The following is a 14,770-nucleotide window of genomic DNA, read 5'->3' as shown; positions in this document are numbered from 1 at the left end:
TAGTGGTTGTTGTTGGTGCAGTTGTTGGTGTCAAGGAAGTAGTGGTTGTAGTAGTTGTGGACGTAGTTGTAGTTGTTGGCGGAGTAGTTGGTGTTGTTAAAGTAGTGGTTGTTGTGGGTGTAGTTGTTGGTGTCAAGGAAGTGGTGGTTGTAGTAGTTGTGGATGTAGTTGTTGGTGTGGTTGTTGCTGTCAAAGTAATGGTTGGTGTAGTTGTTGGTGTCATCGTGGTGGTTGTAATACTTTTGGATGTAGTTGGAGGTGGAGTAGATGATGGAGTTAAAGTAGTGGTTGTTGTTGGCGTGATTGTTGGTGTCACTGTGGTGGTTGTTGTAGTAGTTGTGGATGTAGTTGTTGGCGGACTAATTGATGGTGTTAAAGTAGTGGTGGTTGTTGGTGTAGTTGTTGGTGTCAATGAAGTGGTGGTTGTAATAGTTGTAGATATAGTTGTAGTTGTTGGCGGAGGAGTTGATGAACCTAAAGTAGTTGTTGATGCGGGTGTAGTTGTTGGTGTAAAGGTAGTGGTGGTTGTAGTAGTTGTGAATGTAGTCGTTGGCAGAGTAGTTGGTGGTGTCAAGGAAGTGGTTGTTGTAGTATTTGTGGATGTAGTTGTATTTGTTGGTGGAGTAGTTGATGGTGTTAAGGTAGTTGTTGTAGCTGTTCGTGTAGTTGTTGGTGAAGTAGTGGTTGTTGTAGTGGTTGTGGATGTAGTCGTTGGCGGAGTAGTTGAGGGAGATAAAGTAGTGGTTGTTGTTGGTGTCACTGTGGTGGTTGTAGTAGTTGTAGATGCAGTTTTTGGCGTAGTTGTTGGTGGTGTTGGTAGAGTAGTTGATGGTGTTAAAGAAGTAATTGTTGTTGCAGTAGTTTTTGGTGTCAAGGTAGTGGTTGTTGTAGTAATTGTGGATGTAGAAGGAGTTGTTGATGGAGTTAAAACAGTGGTTGTTGGGGTAGTTGTTGGGGTCAAGGTAGTGGTGGATGTAGTTGTTGGCGGAGTAGTTAGTGTTGTTAAAGTAGTGGTTGTTGTTGGCGTAGTTGTTGGTGTCAAGGTAGTCGTTGTTGTAGTAGTTGTGGATGTAGTTGTAGTTGTTGGCGGAGTATTTGATGGTGTTAAAGTAGTGGTTGTTGTTGGTGTAAATGAAGTGGTGGTTGTAGTAGTTGTAGATATCGTTCTAGTTGTTGGCAGAGTAGTTGATGGTGTTAAAGTAGTGGTTGTTGTTGGTGTAGTTGTTGGGGTAAATGAAGTGGTGGTTGTGGTAGTTGTAGATATAGTCGTAGTTGTTGGCAGAGTAGTTGATGGTGTTAAAGTAGTGCTTGTTGTTCGTGTAGTTGGTGTCAAGATAGTGGTTGTAGTGGTATTTGTGGGTCTAGTTGTAGTTGTTGGCGGAGTAGTTGGTGGTGTTAAAGTAGTTGTTGTTGTTGGAGTAGTTGTTGGTGTTAAGGTAATGGTTGTTGTAGTAGTTGTGGATGTAGTTGTAGTTTTTGGTGGAGTAGTTGATGGTGTTAAAATAGTGGTTGTTGTTGGAGCAGTTGTTGGTTTCAAGGTAATGGTTGTTGTAGTAGTTGTGGATGTATTCGTTGGCGGAGTAGTTGTTGGTCTCAAGGTAGTGGTTGTTGTAGTGGTTGTGGATGTAGTTTTAGTTGTTGGCAGAGTAGTTGATGGTGTTAAAGTAGTGGTTGTTGTTGGCATAGTCGTTTGTGTCAAGGTAGTGGTTGTTGTAGTAATTGTGGATGTAAATGTAGGCGGAGTAGTTGATGGAGTATAAACAGTGGTTGTTGTTGGCATAGTTGCTGGGGTCAAGGTAGTGGTGGTTGTAGTAGTTGTGGATGTAGTTGTAGTTGTTGGCGGAGTAGTTAGTGTTGTTAAAATGGTTGTTGTTGGAGTATTTTTTGATTTTAAGGTAGTGATTGTTTCAGTGGTTGTTGGTTTTAAGGTAGTGATTTTTGCAGTAGTTGTGGTTGTAGTTATAGTTGTCGGCGGAGTAGCTGGTGGTGTTAAAGTAGTGGTTGTTGTTGGCGTAGTTGTTGGTGTCAAGGTAGTCGTTGTTGTAGTAGTTGTGGATGTAGTTGTAGTTGTTGGCGGAGTATTTGATGGTGTTAAAGTAGTGGTTGTTGTTGGTGTAAATGAAGTGGTGGTTGTAGTAGTTGTAGATATCGTTCTAGTTGTTGGCAGAGTAGTTGATGGTGTTAAAGTAGTGGTTGTTGTTGGTGTAGTTGTTGGGGTAAATGAAGTGGTGGTTGTGGTAGTTGTAGATATAGTCGTAGTTGTTGGCAGAGTAGTTGATGGTGTTAAAGTAGTGCTTGTTGTTCGTGTAGTTGGTGTCAAGATAGTGGTTGTAGTGGTATTTGTGGGTCTAGTTGTAGTTGTTGGCGGAGTAGTTGGTGGTGTTAAAGTAGTTGTTGTTGTTGGAGTAGTTGTTGGTGTTAAGGTAATGGTTGTTGTAGTAGTTGTGGATGTAGTTGTAGTTTTTGGTGGAGTAGTTGATGGTGTTAAAATAGTGGTTGTTGTTGGAGCAGTTGTTGGTTTCAAGGTAATGGTTGTTGTAGTAGTTGTGGATGTATTCGTTGGCGGAGTAGTTGTTGGTCTCAAGGTAGTGGTTGTTGTAGTGGTTGTGGATGTAGTTTTAGTTGTTGGCAGAGTAGTTGATGGTGTTAAAGTAGTGGTTGTTGTTGGCATAGTCGTTTGTGTCAAGGTAGTGGTTGTTGTAGTAATTGTGGATGTAAATGTAGGCGGAGTAGTTGATGGAGTATAAACAGTGGTTGTTGTTGGCATAGTTGCTGGGGTCAAGGTAGTGGTGGTTGTAGTAGTTGTGGATGTAGTTGTAGTTGTTGGCGGAGTAGTTAGTGTTGTTAAAATGGTTGTTGTTGGAGTATTTTTTGATTTTAAGGTAGTGATTGTTTCAGTGGTTGTTGGTTTTAAGGTAGTGATTTTTGCAGTAGTTGTGGTTGTAGTTATAGTTGTCGGCGGAGTAGCTGGTGGTGTTAAAGTAGTGGTTGTTGTTGGAGTATTTGTTGGTGTCACTTGGGTGGTTGTAGATGTCGTTAAAATGGTTGTTGTTGGAGTATTTGTTGGTTTTAAGGTAGTGATTGTTGCAGTAGTTGTTGGTTTTAAGGTAGTGATTTTTGCAGTAGTTGTGGTTGTAGTCATAGTTGTTGGCGGAGTAGTTGGTGGTGTTAAAGTAGTGGTTGTTGTTGGCGTAGTTGTTGGTGTCACTGTGGTGGTTGTAGTAGTTGTTGATGTAGTTGTAGTTGTTGGCGGACTAGATGATGGTGTTAAAGTAGTGCTTGTTGTTGGCGTAGTTGTTGGTGTCACTGTGGTGGTTGTAGTAGGTGTAGATGTAGCTGTTTGCGGAGTAGTTGGTGGTGTTAAAATAGTGGTTGTTGTTGAAGTAGTTGTTGGTTTTAAGGTAGTGATTGTTGTAGTAGTTGTGGTTGTAGTTATAGTTGTTGGTGGAGTAGTTGATGGTGTTAAAGTAGTGGTTGTTGTTGGCATAGTTGTTGGTGTCAAGGTAGTGGTTGTTGTAGAAGTTGTGGATGTAGTTTTAGTCGGATTAGTTGATGGAGTTAAAGTAGTGCTTGTTGTTGGCGTAGTTGGTGTCATTGTGGTGATTGTAGTAGTTGTGGATGTAGTTGTTGGCGGAATAGTTGATGGAGTTAAAGTAGTTCTTGTTGTTGGTGTCACTGTGGTGTTTGTAGTTGGGGATGTAGTTGTTGGTGTCAATGTGGTGGTTGTAGTAGTTGTGGATGTAGTTGTAGTTGTTGGCGGAATAGTAGATGGTGTTAAAGTTGTGTTTGTTGTTGTTGTTGTTGGTGTCAAGGTCGTCGTGGTTGTAGTAGTTGTCGATGTACCTGTAGGCGGAGTAGTTGTTGGTGTCAATGTAGTAGTGGTTGTAGTAGTTTTGGGTTTATTTGTAGTTGTTGGCGAAGTATTTGGTGGTGTTAAAGTAATGGTCGTTGTTGGCGTGGTTGTTGGTGTGAAGGTAGTGGTTGTTGTAGTAGTTGTGGATGTAGTTGTAGGCAGATTTGTTGATGGAGTTAAAGTAGTGCTTGTTGTTGGGGTAGTTGTTGGTGTCACTGTGGTGGTTGTAGTAGGTGTAGATGTAGCTGTTGGCGGAGTAGTTGGTGGTGTTAAAGTAGTGGTTGTTGTTGGAGTAGTTGTTGGTTTTAAGGTAGTGATTTTTGCAGTAGTTGTGGTTGTAGTTATAGTTGTTGGCGGAGTAGTTGATTGTATTAAAGTAGTGGTTGTTGTTGGTGTAGTTGTTGGTGTCAAGGTAGTAGTTGTGGATGTAGTTGTAGGCAGATTTGTTGATGGAGTTAAAGTAGTGCTTGTTGTTGGGGTAGTTGTTGGTGTCACTGTGGTGGTTGTAGTAGGTGTAGATGTAGCTGTTGGCGGAGTAGTTGGTGGTGTTAAAGTAGTGGTTGTTGTTGGAGTAGTTGTTGGTTTTAAGGTAGTGATTTTTGCAGTAGTTGTGGTTGTAGTTATAGTTGTTGGCGGAGTAGTTGATTGTATTAAAGTAGTGGTTGTTGTTGGTGTAGTTGTTGGTGTCAAGGTAGTAGTTGTTGGAGGTGTAGTTGATGGTGTCCCAGTGATGGTTGTAGTAGTTGCTGGAGGTGTAGTTGTTCGACGTTGATGTGCTGTGGACAATAACAGTTTTTTAATGTCATATAATTTAAGAAGAGGGAATTTTGAACTAGTGTTATACTTACAACAGTTAACGTGTCCGTTAACACAGGTGCTGATTTGAATTGGGAAAAAAGAAGAGAAGTCATGTATCATTTGGTTTTCCAAATTCATTTAGCAGCAGTTAACTTACCAATCGGTAGTTATTGGTCCAGGTGGAACAATAGTGTCATTGAAGTAACAGCTGCAGTTCCTAAGTGTAGTACATTTGCTGGTATTTTCATCATAGTATGGCGCTTCCTCTGGACATCTTGGGTAGCAACCTTTACAAGTATAAACAATATTATGTTTTTGTTGTTGAGAACATTTATTTTAGACTGAAATGAAATCTACAAAAAGCTTCAAATGCATGTTTCCTGCTGTGCTGTCTGACTATATTCTTATAAACTTGTATTTGGAAAATCAATAGCAACTGTGAGATTTAAACTGTAAAATACATAAAACCTTCAAACCCAAACTCTAAATCTTTTAAGAGTTTTTCTCTTTCTTTATAGATGAAAGATTTTAGGATAATTGCATAGATTTGACCAACATTTGTTGTGATGGTAACAACTCAAGAGAATTCCTAATTGTAAATAATTTATAAATGTAACTCAGCTTGTCTTCACTTGCTTTAAGACTAAGGCACGTTCGAAATAATTATGCAATGATTGTTGCTGTGAATTTTTTCTAAATACTCAATGCTAATGACAGTCAGCTTAACTTTCTAGTCACTATCTAATAAATAGAGTATATATTAAATGTCATTGACTGAAGATAACTATTTATTTGTAACTATTTATTTTTCTAATTATTTCTTTATTTCTATTTATTTTTATTTCCATTTGAATAGAGGACCCCTTAATTTGCTCCTGCTTTACAATTCTTACATCCATTGAACGTTCGCGATTTTAGAGTTTCTGCTTGAATTTCTTTGCAGGATGTCAGAATAGCCTCCCCAGCTGCTGGTTGGATGTGAACTGCCCCCCACCCTCAGAGATATTCTGACTGAGGATCCTCCAAAGGTTCTAAATATAGGTTGAGGTCAGGGGAGGATGGAGGGCCACAGCATCAGTTTATCTCCTTCTATGCCCAAAGCAGCCAATGATGCAGAGGCAGTCTTTGCAGCATGAGATGGTGCTTTGTCAGGCATGAAGAGGATTTTGTTACAGACGGACGGTTCTTCTTTTTGGAACACAGAAGAAGGTGGTTGGTCAGAAACTCTTCAGAGGTCATTTTCATACCTTCAGGGACCCTAAAAGTGCCAACCAGCTCTCTCTCCATATGATTCCAGCCCAAACCATGACTCCACCACCTCCTTGCTGACATCACAGCCTTGCTGTGACATGGTGGCCATCCACCAACCACCCACCACTCCATCCATCTGGACCATCCAGGGCTGAACAAGCTCTCATCAGTGAACGAGACTGTTTGAAAAGGAGTCTTCATGTGTGTCTGGGTCCACTGCAACCGTTTCTGCCTGTGGGGGGGTCGTTTAGGGGGACTGAAGAGGTTTACATTTTGCTGTTTTCCTAATCCAAAGTATTTGTTCCTCCTCGTTCTGCCTTTATCTGCATGAACCTGTGTCTGTCTGAATCAGCCTTAAATCTCTCACAGTGCGATGATCATGCTAAGGTTTTGGTGAAATATCCAAGCTTTTCATACCTTCTCTATATCATTGAACTATTTCATACTTTTCTTTGCCACATTACTTGAAAACGTTGGTCTGCTTAATAACATGGAACGTCCTTCTTTAGTTTTTCCTTTAGTTTAACTCACCTATCACATAATGATCACAGGTGTCTGAGATTGAGTTCAGTGATCCAGAGACACAATATCATCCATGAGTTTAAGTGTAAAATAAATAATTTGATATTTTTTTATTCTTGAAAAGACTTTGCATAATAATTTGTAATGTGCTGAATCTCCACTTGACATTGTTATTGTTAATTGTAAAAAGAAGAGGATGGAGATGGGAAGATCAAGAAGGAAGGTGAGTTGTGAAATGTGACTTGGTAATTTTCTAAAAAGATGTTTGCAGGATCTCTTAATTCTGCCAAAAATGATTTCATTTACAATATGACAGCATTTCTTTTGTTTGATTGAAACAAATACTACCTAGTCATACACATTTATATCCAGATAGATATTTAGAACATACAATCTCACATTAGGTGAGACATGAAGTCTACCTACTTAAGATGGGACAGAAACACTCACAGCTTAAATGAAAACAGAGAAACAAAATGTTTGCTGAAAATAAGACATTTAACTTTTAGATTTAAAAAAAGTTTGATTACCTTCCAGCTTGTTTGTGAAACTGCTGTCCTTGCCACAAGTCAGCGTTGTACCGCAGGGTTCATAGTGCCAGCTATACTCGCCCGGTTTATTGTAATAATCACAGAAGACCGCTAAAGAGTAAACAGTGTTTAGTTAGAAATATCAGTAGATACACAAATGCAGGAATTAGAGAAACTGCAAAAAGTTAACTTCGAAGTGTAATCTTTGTAGAAAATAATAAATATTGTTTAGTCAAAAGAATGTATAGTAAAATGTAAAAGTATTTAGTTGTTCAGGTATAGTCAGGAAGACGATCTGGGGATGGTCTGGATCACTTCCTGAAAAATTCACTATGATTTACTTTGTAGCCATAATGACCAAAAAACTAAGAAATAAGAAATAACAGACTGTTCAGCCATCAATCTAGCCTCTTGATCTAAAACCAGCATTTGAAGAAGCAACACTTTTCTTTAGGTTAATTGAACTCATTGACACTAATGGCATGTTGTTACGCCCCTTCCTGAGTCTAGGGGTGATTGGAGGCATAACATAACGTAACACATGCATAATGCTGCATTCAAACCGCCCTCTGCAACACGCTTTCAAGTAGCGTCTTTCACAGAAAAGTTTATGATAATGCCTGTAAATGCATGTTATCAAACCGTTCATGTTCACATGTAGTTACATGTGTTTTAAGACCAGTTTTTGGCTCTACGTATGAAAACAAGCAGCCATCAAACAGGCATTGAAGGTTGAATTTTGACCGCCTGAGACTTGGATTTGATAGCGACACATGGATGACGTCCTCTTTAATTTAAAATTGCCAACAGCTTAAAACTTGATCATGAATGAGAAATTAATAAATATGGACAGAATGATATGACACCAAGATTTTTATATATTGGAATAGAGCTGTGAAAAAAAAGCCTGGAGCAAGAAATGCCAGACTTGCACCACTTTGACATTTCATACTAAACCCCTTCCAGCTGTGGGGGACAGAGATGCTCTAGTATGTGGCAGTGACAGTTCAAGAACACACGTCATGTGGTTTGAACACAGCATGAGAAATGAAGACATGACAGAAAATGGTTGTGTAACTTACGACACAAATCAGGTGTTCTCCAGTTTATGCAGACATTCTGGTCACTGCAGGCTTCTGCATATGCTGACACAGCAGTGCAGAAGCCCAAGAACTTCCCTTCAAACTCACAAGAGCAGGACTCCATCACACAGGCCTCATAGTAGGCCTTAGGGTCAACCTGAGGGTTGATACATACGTACAACAAATTTCAGACTGATTTGACCTTCACTACACAAATGTGTGAAAATTAAGCATCAGAAAGAAATGTTTAACGTGATGGCACGAGTTTACAAGGTCCCTGCTGGCTCATGCCTGACTTTATTTCTAATGATATAAACAATATATTAATCCACGTTTTATCCTTTTGAGCTAATGATCAGTTAAGACCTGGACTAAATGGTACATTGTGAATTAGAGACATATGACAATCAAAGGGTTTTAAGATCAAACAGGGTAAATGAGAATCTCTTTTAGGTCCTAAATTTCTATCGTGAATAAACATTTAGTCAGGACTATGCCATATCAGTGGTTGGACAATAAAGCAAACTGTGTTGGTCTATTTTGCTCTTTTGTAAAGAAGGAATGTTAACTATCACAAAAGGTGTTGTGTCTTATGTGTTGATGACTAATGTAAGAAGAAAGGAAAATAAGAGAGAACAGGTGAGTCAGAAGAGCAGAATTAGAAGCAGGAAGACCAGATAAAGAGATTAGGAGAGTAGAATGATGGAGTGGGTCGACAGTAAGAGGATACAACCATACCTTTGAGTGACAGCTCTGAAACTTGTCTCCAGTAATGATCAAACAGCGCCGCTCAGCCCAGTTTTTACAGTAGCTGTTGTGAACACATGGAAATACCTCATTGGTCACATCTGAACAAGGAGGAGTGGAAATCTTCCAACTGTTACCAAAGGTCAGAGCACTGCTTATCTCTGTAAAAGAATAAATAAATATGTATTCCTATTTTACCCAACAATAACAGCAAAGGTTAAGCATAAAAAACACCTCACCTATTGAACCTTTTATCTGTAGATCATTGTTCTCATTGGAATCAAAGTTCCCACAAAGACCACGGACTTTGTTCTACAGAAGTGAAGGAATGCATTTACTTTGGTATAAGTTCGTTCAAACTCGGATGATTCTCATCACTCACCTTCCACTTTCCGTCTAGTTCAATATTGATCCTTGTGTGTTTGTCCCAAATTAAGGTGATACCTTGACTTGGAACTAAAATGATGAAATACATTCCCACACTGTGGATAGTCACTAGGGAATTTTTGTCTGGACTCCAGCCATATTTGTACTCTTTGGTTATGTTCATGTCTCTTAACGTCAGGGTGACTCCGCCCTTAAAGTGGAAAAATGTTGACACATTAAAACATACATATATTTTCTGGTATTCAATGACCTAGTTGGCAAAGTTGTACCCTGGTAATTATTAATGCACAAAGACGATTTGATGCTACGCACACACCGAGCATGTGCAGTGCAGATGTGCTGAACTTGGGTTTTTGAATGTGCTTTAGCGTGTGATGTTCACATTGGACTGTTACTACTCAATCCCTGCGCAGTTATTCACAGTTGGAATAGGGTTGGTGCAAAATGTTGCAGCAGTGCAAAGCTCACAAATCTTGGTAAAGGCTGTTTCTTTGACAGATCTGTGCCGATATACGAAATACTTGCTGTCATATAATTCCGCCAGGCACAAACCGCAATAATTAATTTCTCCTTCATGATTAATTTTTAAATATTTGGTACTTCTGCGTTTTGATCCCATACATCACATACCAAATCCTTGGTTGGTCAATGGTCAAAATTTAAGGACTCGCACAATCGCCACAGATTTTGTACGTAGAGCCAGAGAACTTACTTAAAAATTTCATAGTGACAAATGGAGGTGAGAGTTTTAAACACGGAAGCAGAAAACATGCATGTACCTGCATATTCATAGACATTTCATTGAAAGCGGTCACACAAACACACATTCCTGAGCCCGTTGTGAACATAGCATTGCTAAAACGCCAGACTAAAGAAGATGAACAGATCATGAAATTGATGAGATTATGGTTTATTTACCTTCAGGTCCATAATGACGGAACGAGAGCAGGTGAGTTCTTTTTCACAGCAAGGTACAGTTTCCACTCTGATAGAGAAAGTCTTGTCTTCATCCTTCAAAACGGGGGGGGGGGGGGTTACATTCAGTTATGCCAAGTACAATGTGGCCCATGTTGTTGAGACTGGGCTGAATAGATAGAGAATATTTCTGAAACAACTGATTGTTTGGCCGCCATCTTTACAGATTGGCCACCATTTTGGAATTTTCCTGTGGGTTCCTAAGGTACATTCAGAGCAAATGTGGGGCTTGTACCACTAAATTCACAATTTAGTGGTACAAGCCAACCGGCTCCACTATATCAGGACATGGAGGTTCTAGTGTTTGACACAACAGAATTCACTTTATTTTATTTGGAATATGCATTTTTTTGTTGAACATTCAGGAGTCCTTTCTGTTCCTCTCACCTCAACAAGTGTGTACTGACAGTGTCCATCAAAGCTGTACCATTTCAAATCAAATGTCTGGAAATGTCCATTGCCGTAAACTTGACATCTTCCAGGTTGGGGGTTGTCGGTGCAGTTCCAGACCCCTTCAATGCAGACACTTAAAGCAGAACAGAGCAGTGATCATGAATGAACATGTGGGACATTGTTACTAAGCAGCTAATGAAAGAACCACTGAGACTTCACCATGTTTGCTGGCCGGTCTGGAGTTTCTCTCCAGCCCCAAACACTTTGTCCTCGTGTCTGCATGTACACTTGTCTCTGGAAACACAGTTTTCATGGTGATCCTCATAAAGGTCGAGTGGGCAGTAACAGCCACTCACACATGTATAACTTGAATCCTGAAAAATCAAACCACACAAAACAATGTTTGGTCAGAAATGTGTAGTTACATCTGTGACAGACACATTTTTTTAGTAGCCAGTTGTTTTTCTTGTAAGTCAGTAAAGTTTAGTTATACAGCATTTTCCCCAGAAAGAATCCTAGAGTGCTTTTCAATGCAGGTCAAACCTACTTAAAAGACAGGATAAAACAACATTAAAAATCTCACATTTAGTTCAAAGTCTGCTGAAATCAAAGATCTTCAGGTGTCGTTTAAAAACCTCGGCTGAGTCGGTAAAGCTTAGCGACAGAGGGAGAGCGTTCTAGACTTTGAGGGACGTTCAATCAGCTCTTAGTTTTAAAATGTGTGCTTGTGTTGCAATAACAAAAGAGAGGTAGGAAGATATTTGGGATAATGCACGGAAAATAACAATATGTAACTAGAGCAGAGCAATACAACTAATGATTCTCCATCGAGCACAAATTGCCCCATACCGCCTCTCCAGAGACAGAAAGGATGTCTCTCCATTTTGCCTTAAGTGTAAGACGGAGATCGGCGATCTCACTAAGTATTTCTGGTCTTGTATTTGGTTATAGAATTACTGGAGAAATGTCTTACTTGAAATGCGAAAAATTCTGAAAGAGGACATTAAGTTTGACCCAGTTTCTCTGGTTCTTCCCAGCAGTAGGATTACTAACATATATCATAAAAGGATTTCTACTATATTAGCATTCTGTGCAAGAAAAAAAACCTCCTGCAGAACTGGATTAAGGAAAAAAACTCAATTTCTGGATGGCAGAGAACGTTATTGGAATAGATTCCTCCGGACCGCTTGACTTGTCTGTCACACTCAAAAACTGATCTTTTAAAGAAACTTGGAGGCCCTTCCTTGATGATATTAATGTGAACATCTCTGCCGCCATGATAAGAGCATTTGTGTAGAAGTGTGCTTTCTTTCTCTTCTATTAGATTTTATTTATTCACTTTATTGCACATTCATTTTAAGACTCCCTTTGCATTGTTATTGGAATATGATGGAAACCCTTTGATGTACCCGACTCATCTTATCTGGAATTGGTTTGTTTTTTTCTCCGGCTGCCCTTTTTTACTTTTTGTATTATTGGGATCTAGAGTTGGTTTTCCTTTCTGCTTGTTTGCTTTTGCTTATGTCTTTATGTCTTATTGACAAAAATTGAAAAATAAAAGCTATAAAACAAATGTGTGCGAGGGTTAACTAATGAAACTCCACATGCGTGAGGAGAACGTGTCCACACAGAAAAAACCCAGCCAGGAGTTGAACCAGGAACCTCTCACTTTGAAAACGGTAACAACTATCGATGTCCACAATCAGCTAACGTGATCTGACATTGAGCACGATCACGTAGTTTCAGACTCAATGGGGATCAGATGTGCATTGATCAGGGATTGAATATTTATTTTATTTTTATTATGATCAGTGCTATACATGTCAAGCTCATTATTACAGATAAATACTCCACTAGAAGTCTGGATGTCATTCATGGATCACGATATTTAAATGGCATAAAACGCATTTGGCACTAGTTTAAGTAGGAGGCACAAAAATATGCTGACGTGCAGAATACTCTTAATAACTGTTTTAAACTGAGTGTCTCTTCTGTGTTTTTTTTAATTTAAGAGAAAAAAACATTTTTACTTAAATTCTTTTTATTGACAATTAAACGGAGAAACAGCAGTTAGACGGCTGCCAAGGAACTGTCTACAAATTGCAAGTTCGGGAAAAATTACAACCCATAATCTCACAAAATCAACCCAAACTACTAAATGTTTACATTGATATGAGCTAGTCATGAATACTCGTCATCCTATTCAGGCTACACCAAGGATTTTAATAGAAAGTCATCAATACTTTTGAATAGTTTTTATTAGAGATTTGAACCACATCTGATCAAAATTGTTCAATAGCTTTAAAGGTTCTGACAGCCATCAATCTTTCTCACACGACTATCACCTATTTGTACCAGTTAATAGTTAACTCTCATTTCTAGTTCATAGTTGCAGTATTCTCACTTGATTGTTCAAGCTAATTCACCAAAGGCGTTTGTTCAGACGATAAAAGAAGGTTCATAAAATAAAAATGGTGGAACACCTGGATCTGCTTATGAAATGTGTTGATTTTTTAAATGTGTCACAAAGCTTTCGGATCAGGACTCGGTATAAGCAGATACTTAAACTACTCGGAATCAGATCCGGACCAAAAGCAAAACCTGATCGGGACTGATATGGTCTTGATGCTCATATCCGATTTTCTGACTATATCTGATTTTTTTTGACGACCCGCTTACATCATCTTTTAAAAGTGACCCGTATCCGATTTTTGCATTTACACTATACGATGCTGAAACTATAAAACGTAGACGTTCTGAGGACTACGTAGCAGCATTTCTTCTTCCGCGGACCTCCTTCTGACTTTTGTGACTTCGGTTGTCATGGAGGCAACGCAGCGACGGACAGAGGCGTTGCCTTGGGCGCTCCTGATCAGGATGAGGCAGGAGAGGGGATACGCTGGAGAGGAAAAAGGGGGGCTGCTCGGCCGGCTCATTTGCTCTCTCTGAGTTTTGAATGAGGAAGTGTTTGCAGACGTGCTGTACTAACAGTTTGATCCAAGTGTTGAACCTTTCCTGCGCGATGACTTCTCTTTTCCGACCGTGGTCAGAATCACACAGGAGATTTTCTCTAGGGCCAAAGGCGGATTCTCCTTCGGGGTTCACTTTCCCGTTCTGAACCCTCAGCCTCCAGAGTGGGTTAAGAAAGACTCCAAAACAGTCCTTTTGGGGGGAGACACCTTCTTTTTATTGCGGTTCCCCGTCACACTCTCCCGCTCTTCGCTCACACCCCCTCTCCTCTCCTTACACACACACACACAAACACACACACACACACACCCACGCACACACACACAGCACGCGCTGTCCCCATCATACACGCCCCCACTCTGCAACACAAGCAAAGATATAAATGGCTTCTAGCCTGTTCCAAAGCAACGGTGTCCCGCTTCATTAAATAACAGCGATTTTCGACTACGGCTGAGACTGAAAGGTAACACGCTGATGGGACTCCAGCTGTCCTCGAACAGCAAACTCAGCTCACAAAAGTCATCCGATTTGTCTGCTTACATGGCACGCCCAAATGCTCACCGGTCATATCTGATCTGTGCCACATAAGAGGAAAAAATCGGAATTGGGTCACTTGGGCCGCATTTACACTGCATGATTCAAGCAGACAAATGGGATATTCCCCAGTAAATGCGAGTCGTACCTCAGTGACGTCAACTGAGGACACCACCAACTGAGATCACATGACTTATTAAGGTGCTTTTGTGCGCTGATTTTGCTGTTCGAGGACAGCTGGAGCCCCATCAGCGTGTTACCTTTCAGCTTCAGGCTTCAGACTGTAGTCGGAAACTGCTGTTTTTTCCGGTCGGGACGCAAACGTTAACTAATGAAGCGGGACACTGCTGCGGAACAGGCCGTTTATATTTTTGCTTGGATCAAACTGTTAGTCCGACACAACGTCTGCAAACACTTCCTCGTTCAAAACCCAGAGAGAACACGTAAGCCGGGCGCGCAGCCCTCCTTTTTCCTCTCCCGCGCATCCCCTCAGGAGCGCCCAAGGCAACGCCTCCTTCCGTTGCTGTGTTGCCCCCATGACAACCGCAGTCACACAAAAGAAACACAACAAAAAGGGGAGGGTTTCACCATGCTTAACGTTTGCTGTTTGGACCAACACGTATCTTCTAAATGTGCATTTATTACTGTTATGATTATTATTAAGGGCCCGCTTGACCATCATTTTTATAACTCCGTGCGGTCAGTGCTCAGGTCCGCGGGAGGCGGAA

Source organism: Oryzias latipes, chromosome 23 (genome assembly GCF_002234675.1).
Source record: "Oryzias latipes chromosome 23, ASM223467v1".
Taxonomy (NCBI): Eukaryota; Metazoa; Chordata; class Actinopteri; order Beloniformes; family Adrianichthyidae; genus Oryzias; species Oryzias latipes.
Note: the sequence above shows the minus strand (reverse complement) of the source record.